Raw genomic sequence first — 13,202 nt, forward strand, 5'->3', positions numbered from 1 at the left:
TTCCAAAACTAAGCCCGAGGGTAGCGACAAGTGGTAGGTGCCGACCGCCAACGCAGCAACCTTTGCTCTATTGCCGACTCACACGTCCAGCTCGCCTCTTGCAAATATTCTAATCCTTGTCAAGCCCTGCAATGATTTACAACTGTGAATCATTGAACCGGTATCAAATACCCATGAATCACTAGAAGATATAGCAATATTAATTTCTGTAAGATAATTACCTGAAGCGGAAGTCGAACCTCCCTTCTTTTTCTTATCTTCCAAGTATTTCTTGCAGTTCCTTGACCTGTGTCCCTTGGCATGGCAATGGAAGCATTCATCATCAGGAGTAGGTCCAGATTTGAACTTTGGCTTTTGCTCAGAGCTTGAGGGCTCATTGGGAACTTTTCCCTTAGCTTTGCCTTTAGGAGGCATCCAACGCTTCCTCTTTTTATTCTCCTTCTGTACAACCATCACATGATTGGTATTTTGTTTAATGCTTTCCTATGCTGTTTTCAGCATGCTATGCAACTCACTCAATGTTTTCTCCATGCTGTTCATATGAAAGTTCATAATGAACTGCTTGTAGCTCGGAGGGAGCGACTGGAGAATAACATCTATAGCCAGATCAGCATTGACGGGAGAACCCAGTCTCTCCAAGCTCTCTATGTAACCAATCATTTTGACCACATGAGGACTAACTGGACTACCTTCAGTCAGCTTGCACGCAAACAAGGAACTAGAGACGTTGTATCTCTCAGCCCTCGCCTGGTTCCCAAACATCTCACGCAGTCCCTGAATCATGGTATGAGCATCCGCATTCTAATAATGCTTCTGCAGAACAGAGGACATTGTGGCAAGCATGAGACAGCTAACTTCAAGCGAGTCATTGCAGTGCTTCTTATAAGCTCTGCGAGCTGCAACATTTGCAACCTCAGGGAGGTTATTAGGATATGGTTGCTCAAGAACATACTCTTTTTTTCTCATTCCTGAGAACGATTCTCAGGTTGTGATACCAATCAATAAAATTAGCTCCATTGAGTTTTTCTTTCTCAAGCACAGATCACAAGTTAAAACTGGAATTGTTATTAGCAGCCATAATCTACAACACAAATATGCAAAGTTTCAGCACTAAGTTTATGTAATTTTTCTATTAACAAATTTAATAAAAGACACTCCCACTATATCAACATCGTCTTCCCTCTAACGACATATAGGGGACCAAGATCCATATTCACTAAACTCCTAGTGAGCTTTGGCTTCACTGCTAGAAAGTTAGTGACGTAGGTAAACAACAAACTTGTTAATCACATCCCTATGTGACTCTTGTTCGTTGGGTGGCATCCTATGCCCCGGCTCCAACAATATGCCTATAGCCTAAAACCGTTTTGATAGCTATGTTGAGTAACCAAAACTATGCGAGCGAATGTCCAACATCCACCCCATTTATTATGATTGTTGATGGCACCCTACATTGGCAGACCTACCATGCAACGATCAAAATCTAATAGGTGCAGCTTTTGGTAAAGGCATCTAGTGAACTCAACTTTTCTAAGGAAAGCTATTCTATCATAACAAAAGCATATCGACCATATGAAAACATGAAAGAATAGTAAGACAGGAAAATAAACATCACAGGCATATAATCATGTTATATTGTGAATAGTATGGCCATTTGAATCATAGTGGTCTCCATCTCCATGGTTCCACGGTGATCTCAATCGCCATCACTCCTGCTTCCATGGTGATTATCATCGCCATTATGCTTGAAGCCTCCATGAAAAAGAATACTAAGCTACTACATCTAATAGCTAGTAAAGTAAATTACATGAGGAGAACAAGCATCACATGTCGACACGCAGGCCGTTATACAATAATGCTACAACCTCAACCCGGTTGTTGTAACGGTGACATGCAGGTCACAAAAATCATTACACATAGATCATCACATGATATTGAGCCCATACCATTCACATCACACCCTGGAAAAACAAGTTAAGCATAGAACGTATTCTATCGTAAGGGTATGAAAACCGTTATCAACAGACTGCAACGGCGGTCCTGCTATGAAAATCTCATCGGATCGATCCAATCAAACCGATCTGGGGCATTCACAATTAGGGTTGAAAGCGAAAACGAAAATTTTCGGTTATCGGGAACCGTTTTCGAGATTTTACCGAGATTCTGGTGTAAACAAAAATGAAACCGGCTACCAAAAATACGGAAACAAAAATGATATTTTTATCCAAAACTTAAAGCGAAAACGATTTCAGCCTCTACCGACCGTTTTCGAAAATTACCATATTTATCCGGTAATTTACCGCCGGTATTACCGTATTTGAAGCCCGGTCCAACACATGCTTTCCCAGCCCAACAGCTCGCGGGTTTCCTGGCTGGCCCAACCTTTCAGGCTAACCCTAACCCTAGTCGCTCTTTGAATTTGGTTAATGATCATGTATGACTATATCACATATGCTGTGTGCAACTTTGTACCATACTATCGTGCATGCTACTATGTGTCAGTTATCATGAATTGATTCGATATTTGGATTAATATCTTAATCGAATCTTCACTACTTGGGTATGAGATGTGTCAAGTCATATAGTTAATATTATGCTCTATTGTTTGATATGTTTATCTTTTTTAAATATCGTTTTGATGGGTTTCGATCATTATCGATGTGTTCCGACCGTATATTTTTGTTTTCAAAATTACCAGAATACCGATGTCGTTTTTATTCCCGAAAATACCGTACGGCTTTTGTTTTTGATGAAAAAAATATGAAAGTGAAAGTGGTGGAGCCTTTCGCCGATTGTTTCTGACCGTTTTCATCCCTATTCACAATGTCCCTTATTTTCACTAGTCAATCACATTGAATATCGCGATAGGTACATCGGAGAAGACCGCACCACACGAGTCAGATATGTTGGCTCAATCTCTTCTCGTTTGCACAGTTAGCCCAGATGGTGATTCCAGCCAGTATGGGCAAGCTGTGCACACAATAGAGAAAGAACACGAACCAATCTACAGTCATCGTGATGCAATCAACTCGTACCAATCCCACACCGTGCATCAATCTATATATCTCATATGAACAGATTGCAAAACCCTAATCAAGCATATCTCTATATGCACATCCAGACCAAAAGCTAAACATGATCGCTTTGGTACCACTGTTAGGAAACGCTACGCTAGCGATAAGGATCTCATGCAAGCAGATGATCATGAGTGTTACCCTCGATGCGCAGTGAAGCGGAAGATGTGTTGGACTAGACTTGTCCAACGTAGGCACACGTCGATGAAGAGGAAGTAGATCGCAGCTCGCGGTTCCTCCTCCTAATCCCGCCAATCAACACCACAACAACACAAGGGCACCTCCTCAGAGTCCACACATATGGGGCGGGAACGCCGTGCGCCGGTGTGCTAGCACTGCGCGCGCGGCTAGGGTTTTGTGGAGAGGTAGAGGGGGCAGCGGCTAGGGCTTGTCACATGTAGATATGGCGCCCACAGCCCCGCCCCTCTATTTATAGACCCCGCTAATGGGTCGTCACGCCGGAAGTCCATTAGGGTTCTCATCCTACTCGGATCATATCTAGCCCACGAGTGATTGGCTTAAGGGCACAACCCAACAATAAAAACATATTTTCAGAGACGGGTGTGGTACCCATCATTGCTTCTCATAGCTTAAAAAACGATTTGAGAGACGGGTAACGTGCCCGCCCCTGGAAATACATTTGTAGGGGCAGGTCATGGCCTCACCCGCCCCTACAAATTAATTTTAGAAAATAAAATAAACAATTAGAAAAAAAAACTCAAAAATAGCAAAAGAAGAAAGGAAAAAATATCCCAACCAACCGGCAACCACCACAGGCCCCTCTACTATCGAGCTACATTTTGACAAAATATGCAAACTTGCATAAATCAGGGTTCAAACCACTTATCTCAAGTCTTGCACATATCATCCTCTCTACCACACTGTACAATCATTTGTGACTCTATGAGATATGCTATTTTTTATATTAACTCTGAAATCAATTTCTAGGAGCAGGAGACGCTATCACCCGCTCCTAAAAATATGTTTCCAGGGGCACGTGATGGCATCCACATCTCTAAATTTTTTTTTCTATTTTATTCTAAAATTTAATTAAATCTTTAAATATAGAAGAACAAGTAAAAAACTGAAACTTCTACACTATGGTTATTATGAACTATAGATACATAAAAACTATGCCAAATATATTTCAATGTATATAAAGATTAAGATTGTGGAAACCTCAAAGTATGACTTGAGTTGTATGAAATACTATATGGTCATAGCCATGTGTAGGGCACAACTAGTTAATGATCTTTTGTGATCCTAAATGATCTTAAATGAATAATATATATACCATAAATTTTAAATCTTACCACTACAACTTTGAGTTTGATATGGAATTACTCTACATCCGAAGTTGTTTGGAAAAAAAAAATCAAAACTTATAGATTTTAAAATTAGAGAACTTATATTAATTTATAGGAGGTGGGTGAAGGCGTATTTCTAAGGGCAGGTTAAGGTGTCACCCGTCCCTAAAAATGGTGGCCATTTTCAGGGATGGAAGACACCATCACCCGTCCCTAAAAATACATTTTCAGATGTGGGTGAATTGATACTGTAACCCTGCTCCATTTGTAGGAGCGGGTTAGCTTTTGAGCCACCTCTAAAAAATGAGGCGCCTCTACGAAGTGTTTTTTAGTAGATGGTGACCATATGCAGAAACGGTTAAAAGAGAGTAACTGTAACCCTTAATACACAAAAAACTGAAATGCCGCTTGCTATCGCTCTGAAGGATGAAGGTACACAGAATGCTCTGAGATAAGCAAATCATATGATATATTCAGTTGCTAACTATCAAGCTGCCGTCCAAAATTCTGAGAACACTATTCCCCAGCAAACACCTGCATAAATCTCCTAGTAAGCAACTCCAAACCGCAATATGCAAAATACCCTATCAAAGCTTCAGTCACCTAGCAAATCAAATCTGATTGGGAAAAATGAAGGCTAACACATACAAATCGCACAAAAAAAAAACTCCTGGATTTTAGAGTGATCTGATTGGGCGCACGTGACTAGCTTACTAATGTAATAATTTTCTGATCAGCAATTAATGGTGCCCGTTATGTGTACGTGCCACTAATACTAGTACAAGCTCATGAAAATTTATTGAATAATAAAACATCCGATAAATGATGCTGCATGCAGAAGAGAAAAATCTGGTTTGTAGATTGCAAATAGCTAGCTCGCCCAAAAAAAAAAGATTACAAATAGCTAGCAGGCAGCTACTGTGTGCAGCCGTGTGGGGTGTCGGTACACGAACAATGGGGCACAAGTAAAGAGCATTCTTCCTTTGTACCATCATACCCATCTCCTCAGCCATGTCCCGGTCACTTGGCTGCACCCCATTACCAGGCAGCTCCCAGTCAAAGTGGTAGAGGAGCACCGCGAGAGTAAGCTCTATGTTGGCTTGCGCGAACATGATCCCCGGTCACACCCTTCGTCCAGCTCCAAACGGTATGAACTCAAAATCCGTGCCTTTGAAGTCGATCTTGCAATCCTGAAACCACTCTGGCATGAACGCCTCCGGATCCTCCCAATATTCTGGGTCCCTACCAATCGCCCATGCGTTCACAAGCGTGATTGTGCCCCTTGGCACATGGTAGCCCATGACCACACGATCCTCCGTGCACTCTCTCACGACCAATGGAAAGGCAGGATGGAGCCTGAGAGTCTCCTTCATCACAAGTTTAAGGTAGGGTAGGTCGGGCAGGTCGTCCTCAGTGACGGTCGGCTTACCTTGGAGCCTGCCGCGCACCTGTCCCTGTGCTTTCTGCATCAATCCTGGGTTCCTCATGAGCTCCGACATGGCCCATTCGAGTGTGATCGCTGACGTGTCGCTCCCTCCGGTAATGAGTTCCTGCGGAATAGAATAAGATCACACAATAATAATAATGGTAAATAGCTTTTTGCAAATAATTATATTCTATTTGGATCCAAGAGCTAATAGGTGAAAAGCTAAACTTTAGTATTAGTTTATCCAAATAGTAGTGCTAATAGGGCCGGCTAAAGTTTAGCCGAGATTCAAAAACTTTAGCAAAGGTATCTTACTATTACTAATTAGAGGCTCCTTTTAAACCCCACGTGAAGCCAGCCAAGATCCTAGGTGGACTCTAAAAATAGCGAAATCCTTAAAATTCTCACAAAAATAAAAAACATTCGACCATCAATGCCACTATTCTAATCATAACAGTCATTGGATTTGTAATCTTTCTCAATTAGAGGCTCCTTTTAAGCCTCCATGTGAAGCCATTCAGGATCCTAGGTGTATACTCTAAAACATAACAAAATCAAAGAAATTCTCACAAAAATCAGAAAATATTTGGCCATCAATCTGACTACTCTAATCATAATAGTCATTGAATCTATTATCTTTCTTAACTAGAGGCTCATTTTAAGCCTCCATGTGAAGACATCTAGAATCTTAGGTGGATATTCTAAAAAAATAGCGAAATCTTAGAAATTTTCACAAAAATCAGAAACATACGTCCATCAATATGACTACTCTAATCGTAACAGTCATTGGATCTGTTATCTTTCTTAATAATTACCCACCTCTGGCATTGGATATGTTATCTATCTTAATAAATTACCTCTGTCATTATAAAAATAGACTAAAGTATCCTCCTCAATATGTATCTAAATTACCCACCTCTACTATTATAAGAAAATCTAAAGTAACCCCATAATCTTTGTGTAAATCACCCACCTATGCTATTATAAAAATAATGGAAATAAAACACTAAATTTGCATATAAATTATCCAATTGAGTTAAAGTAACCTCTAAATCTGAATATAAATTATATAATCATAAAAAATATAAAGTATACCAATATATATTTCCATTATTATTAATAGGAAATTGGCATTCTTGCCGTTGTTTTGATGTTGAATGGTGATTTTACCCTCAATTTTTTGAGTTTTACCCCACTTTTTTAAAATGAATGCTCCGTTTACCCTTACTTTTAACAATAAAAATAAATTGGAGGAAAACTCAAAGCAATGGGAAAAAACCTTGCTATCCATAACCCTATCCTCTCTCCTTTCTCATTGCAAAGGCAGAAAGCCTCCCTTTCCAATCCCATGCGCCCTGAACCCTAAGGTCCCCTTACCGGTGGGAACCGGTCCGGTTTGACCGGTTACCGGTCAAACCGGTCCGGTCCGGTTCCGGTTTGGGCCGGTACCAAACCGGCCCAAATTCAAAATTCAAATTTAAATTCAAAAAAATGAAAAAATCCCAAAAAAATACTAAAAATACTTCAAGGTGCGACGAATCTAATGGTGTCAAATTTTCTCAAAAATTCGTTCGTTTAACATACTTTTCGGGCATTTAAAGTTAAAACAAAAAAGAAAAGGAAAAAAAATGAGACGGCCCATTAAGTCCCACTTGGTAAACCGGTAAACCGGTCTAACCGGCCGGTATACCGGTTGCACATGCGATTTTAAATTTGGATTTGAATTCAAACCGATCAAACCGGCCGGTAAACCGGTCAAACCGACCGGTAAACTGGTCTAACCGGATGGTATACCGGTACGAACCGGTTGAACTGAGTTTTTTGAATTTGAATTTGACCGGTTTCTACCGGTAACCGGTGCAACCGGTCCGGTAAACCGGAACCGGAGCCCGGCGGTTACCGGAGACCGGTCGGTTAGGTGAAAAGGCGGCGGATTATAGGCTGCGCGGCAGGGGACAGTAAGGGTGGAGGTAGGCAGGCAGCGGCGGCGGCGGCTGCACAGCGCACGCGGGGGGTGAGGGGGTTGAGAGCGAGCGTGCAGGCCAGCGCGTGCGGGCGTGCGGGGGGAGGGGAGGCGTGCGGGCGCGCACCGAGGGGAGCCGGCGGCGGCATCAGTAGGGTAGGAGGAGGCAGCAGGCACCCTTGCAGACGTTTTCAGCATGGAAGAATCAAGGTAAAATCGATGTTGTGATTCCAAATCGTGTGGATTGAAATCGGTTGTGTATGGCGAATTAGATATGACCTCTAGACAGATTCAACTAACTTTATATTTCGGTGCTATGATTTGTAGGTTAAATCACATAGATGTGCAATAGGTTGTTAGAATTCGGTCTTTTTTCAGCTTGCCTGATGGTGAACCAAAGTCATGCCGGCTGTGTTGTGTGCACTTGTACTTATCATGTTGTGTCATGTTGCTGCCAAATTTTTTTAAAAAAAAATCAAATTTTGGTCATGTTTGAAAGTTATAAAAATCTGGTTTGAATTTGCTTGAGAAAATTCATTTCAGACCTATGAAATTGTTCTTCTATTCAAAATAAGGGTAAAACCACCAAATCCATATAATAGTAGGGGCAAATTTGCAAGGGCAAATTGGTCTTTTTAAAGCAATTTTAACACCATTAACTGGCTTTCACAGAATAGGGGAAACTATTCCTTCATTTTCAAAAAGTAGGGGTAAATTCACAAAATTCAAAAAATAGGGGCAAATTAAAATCATCATTTCACTTTGAAATAGGGGGAAAACGCTAAAGCCCATGTCGGTGTTTAACCGCCAAGCTCTCCGAGGTATACCCCGAGGAGATTGACTGTAGGCAGGGACTCACCGAGATCAAAACGCGATAGTGCAAGGAACATAAAGATTTAGAGAGGTTTGGGCCGCCGGGACGTAATACCCTACGTTCTGTGTGCTGGTTTGTATTGTCTTAGGTGTTGATTGATATTTTGGAGGGGTCCCTGCCCGCCCTTATATATCCTGGGAGGATAGGGTTACATAGAAAGTTCTAGCTGAGTAATAGCAGAGTCCTACTCTATCATGGTTGGGTAGTTTCCTGGTACATCAACTAGTCCTACCTATATGAGTAGTTACATGCGGATGAGGTACATTTCATGCGCTATTCTTTACTTTAGAATATTCCACGCATGTGAGCCGTCCCGCTGCCCCAAGTCTAACTAGCCATCGAGCTCTTTGTAGTCGAGTCCTGCCGGCGTCGAGTACTTTTGAAGGCGTTGCTGAGTGTTTCGAGTGCTTCTGGAATCCTCCAATGCTGCATCGAGTGCTTCGAGCAGTCTTCCGAGTACTTTCTTGGCTGCATCGAGACTATGAGGTGCTCAAGCCCCGAATCTTCTTCTATATGGTGCGCGATGAACTCGAGCTCCATATGGAGTAGCCCCAGAGCCTTAAGTTGAATCGCAGAATCAGACTAAGTGTCAAATCAGTCTTCAAAAGATCCTACAAATCTTCATTTGCTTTTCAAATCTTCTTTGAAAGATATGCCATTTATGCCACCTATACCCTGCAGCCCCCGTGCCTTAGAGCCAATATTCTTAAATTGGAATTAAGGGTCTAAAGGTTGTGGCATACAATATTATGTTGATGGTAAATTTGGAATTATCGATTGAGAAATTTGAAACCCCTTTTTCGGAATATAATCCCAGAAAAAAATATGGATAATCCGATATCTTCCTCAGAAAATCCCTAAATTACTGCTCAGAATAAATCTTAACTGGTGTGTGTCTCTTCATCCTTGAGATATTAACAATAATGCCATTGACTGGGTTATTTAACCGGTTGGTATAACCTAGGGTTAACACCCTTTCGTCATTCTCACAACCGCAGCCGCCATTAGCATGCGCCAACTCTCCTTTGCCATTCCCAGCTAGTAGTCACTAGCCCCCCGAGCTCGTTACCAAGGTTAATTTTCTGATCTGTGAGATGGCGTCCAAGAAGTCAGCTAGCAAGGGGAAAAGGCTGGAGGTCGGAGCTGCAGAGCATGAAGAATGGACGAAAGTAAGCCTTCCACCTTCCATTTGCTTAGACTCATAGAGGAAAAAATCCTGCAGCCCCGTGAGGTAGTTCATTGGCGTAAAGCAATAGGAAACACTTCTCCTCGCGAGGGTGTGGGGGGAAACCATCGCATTTACAGCTTTCATTTTACGTGGTTTTGGAATCCCCACCTCAGATTTCTTTCGCGGTGTTCTCTTCCACTGGGAGATTCAAGCACACAACTTGACCCCAAACTCTATCCTCCATATCTCCATTTTTGTTCATCTTTGTGAGACTTATCTAGGGATTGTGCCCCACTTCGGTCTATTCCAACATCTTTTCCATTTGAAACCCCAGCCCAATGCAAACAGGATAGATGTAGTTGGAGGGGCTGGGCTACAGTTGCGTCAAGGACTAGGAGCAAAGTACATCCACTATAAGTTGTCTTCAAAAGTGATCGACTGGAAAGATTACTGGTTCTATATTGAGGACCAAGCTCCATCACTCCCAATAAGGACTCCAGGACCACCAGTGCCGAGACCCAGTTGGAATTCCAAGGGTCAGAATCTTGTTCAAATCAATGATCTTCTGGGCAAGATAGATCATTTGAAGAAGAAAAAGTTAACTGGAGCGTCGTCGGTAGTATTCAACTGGACATGTCGACGGATCCAGCTGCTTCAACAAAGGGCCAATTTGGGCTTCATGTATGAGGGTTAGAGCAATCCATCGCGCTTCTCTCCTAACAAGATCAGCAAGGACGATGCGATGCGCCACGTATGCCGAGTATTTGAAGGAGTACTCGAGCCACCATTAAGCGGAGGAGACTTCCGACTTGGCAAGCATCCCCGAGAGGTCGTTATAGTTGTCGTTTCGTAGCAGTCGAGTACTTTATCTCCCTTAGACTTCGTTAATCCAGCTTACTATGCAGATTAACCCATATAGGCCTCCGCTTCCTGAAGTTGTGCCTGCTGCACAACCTAACCCAAGTCAGCATCGATCCCTTTGTTCTATGTTTCAATCATTTGTATTTTTGAAATTGAAACTGACAAAGATATGTTTTGGATGCTTGGCATGCCTTTCCATCGGAGAAAATGGTGATGATGGGACTCGAACACCAAATGCCCATGGAAGCTGCGCGACAAGCGGACCCTGTCGGTGTTTAGCCGCTAAGCCCGCTCAGGGGTACCCTTAGCAGTAGGATTGTAGGCAAGGGATTGATTAGCTCTGGAACTCGATGGTGCAAGGAACACAAGGATTTACACAGGTTCGGGCCGCGAGATGCGTAATACTCTACATCCTGTATGGTTGCTTGTATTGCCTTAGGTGTTGATGTGTTTTGAGGGGGTCCCTGCCCGCCCTTATATATTCCGGGGGAACCAGGTTATATGGAAAGTCCTAGCCAGGTACGATTGGAGTTCTACTACAATCCGGTCAGGTAGTTTCCTTGTACTGCAGCTAGTTCTACGTCTATTCGGGTAGTTACAAAAGAGGTAAGGTACATCTATGTGTTATCCCTTACTCTAGAACATTCTATGCCTATGTGAAGTCCCACTGCACCGGGCCTGACAAGTCCCCGAGCTCTTCGTAGCCGAGTCCTGCAGGTGTCGAGTACTTGGAGAGACGTCTTCGAGTACTTCAAGTAGTCAGAACATCCTTCGGGTTGCTTCTTGGCCTTCCTTCGAGTACATCGAGTAGTCTTCCAAGTTCTTCTGGTTGCTTCGAGGGTGTGAGGTGCTCAAGCCCCAAAATCTTGATCATATATGGTGCACGAAGTATTTTTGCTCCATATGGAGTAGCCTCCGAGCCTTAGGTTGAATCGTAGAATCAGGCTTAGGGTCACTTTAGTCTTTTTCTTCTTTTATTTTCCAAAAAAATTGAAAAAGAAATCTCTGATGCCACATATCTGCAGCCCCCAAGCCTTGAATGTAAATCTTTCTTTTTAGATTTGAGGATCCAAAACTCGTGGCGTATAAGATATTCAGATGATTTAAAACCGCTCAGAAAATAAGATGACCATTGGACTTACAAGAAATCACCAAATTGCCACTCGTAAACTTATTTAACCATGTGGTAACTCCCTAGGGTTTTTACCCCTTTGCTCCTGGCCGCCACCGATTGCAGATCCATATTTTTGAAACCCTTCCTTGCTCAGTTTCCGTTCCCTTGGCTTCTCTTTCAGCCCCCGAGCAAACAATCCTGCTCGTGACACTAAAATGGATCCGAAGAAAACTAAATCCAAGCCTGATGTTGAAGAGGCTCCGGATATTGCAACTGTCTGGAAAAAGTGCAAGATGTCAGAAGCCGATGTGCAGGAGTTGGAGGACATGAAAATGCTGTAGAATCGAGCCGTAATCCAATGGCGTCCTGCCGAAGGAGAGGATCGCCCGTACGAAGGTACTCTTGAGGCAGTCATGTTCCTTGATTTTGTGGAACGCGATCTTGCAGTCCCTATCTCTGAGTTCCTCCATGCTCGCAATTATGGGGGATCCAATTGCATCATTTGACCCCTCAATCCATTCTGCATCTTTCCATTTTCAAACATTTGTGTGAAGCTTTCCTTGGTGTCTTACCACATTTCACCTTTTCCAATATTTCTTCTTCCTTCAACCAATCCCCAATGCTAGAAAACCTGCTGTCGTTGGTGGATGTGAACTAGTACTTATCTTACCAGCCCTCTGGTAAAGGAGTTGAGTAGAAAAGTTTATGGTTTTACGTCGGAAATTTTGAATCTCCTTTTCCTGAGAGAACTCCTGGAGCCCCCAAGGCCCAGACAAATTGGATGAATGCTGGGCCAGGTAGGAGTTAAGTTATAAAACTCCTCGCTACTCTTGAAAGACTGAAAAGGAATGGGGTCACTGGAGACACTGTGGTATACTCCTTTCAGAGCCGTCGAGTACAACCACTGCAACGTCGACTGCATCCTGGGTTCAGATATGAAGGTGTAGGGGATCCATCTAGATTCTCACCTAACCAGATTCATCAATCTGACTTGTTAAAGAGATGTTGCAAAGTACTTGACAACTTCAATAAGTCTGTGACTCTCCCAGTTTTGTTCTGGGTAGGTAATCCGCCCGAGAAATTTTGGGTAAGTGTTCAATAAGCATACCCAAGTACTTTTTCATGTGAACTTCCCTTTGTTTTCCGATAAAACCACTCTTGCTAGTGAACTACAAAGTATGGTACTGCATACCCCCACCTCCTCCCGAAACCAACAGATCTGGTGATGATAATGGGAAGAAGCGGAAAGAAAGCCCCGGATCTCTGCTGCGGAAGAAAGTTTATCGTCTTGACAGCAAACTGTATCTTGCTTTTCTCAATACCAGTTCATGCTTAATTGCTTTATGCTGATTCTGACTGTTCCAGAATTCAACACCTCCCTGAGCAAGAGAAAGCTCAGATTCAAGATATGCGTA

General features: G+C 42.6%; 1 pseudogene; it reads right to left on the reverse strand.

Annotated features, from left to right (window-relative positions):
* Nucleotides 1-483: 483 nt before the first annotated feature.
* LOC120685074 lies at nt 484-12,257 on the reverse strand (annotated as a pseudogene).
* Between the last annotated feature and the right edge of the window lie 945 nt (nt 12,258-13,202).

This window comes from Panicum virgatum, chromosome 8N (genome assembly GCF_016808335.1).
Source record: "Panicum virgatum strain AP13 chromosome 8N, P.virgatum_v5, whole genome shotgun sequence".
Taxonomy (NCBI): Eukaryota; Viridiplantae; Streptophyta; class Magnoliopsida; order Poales; family Poaceae; genus Panicum; species Panicum virgatum.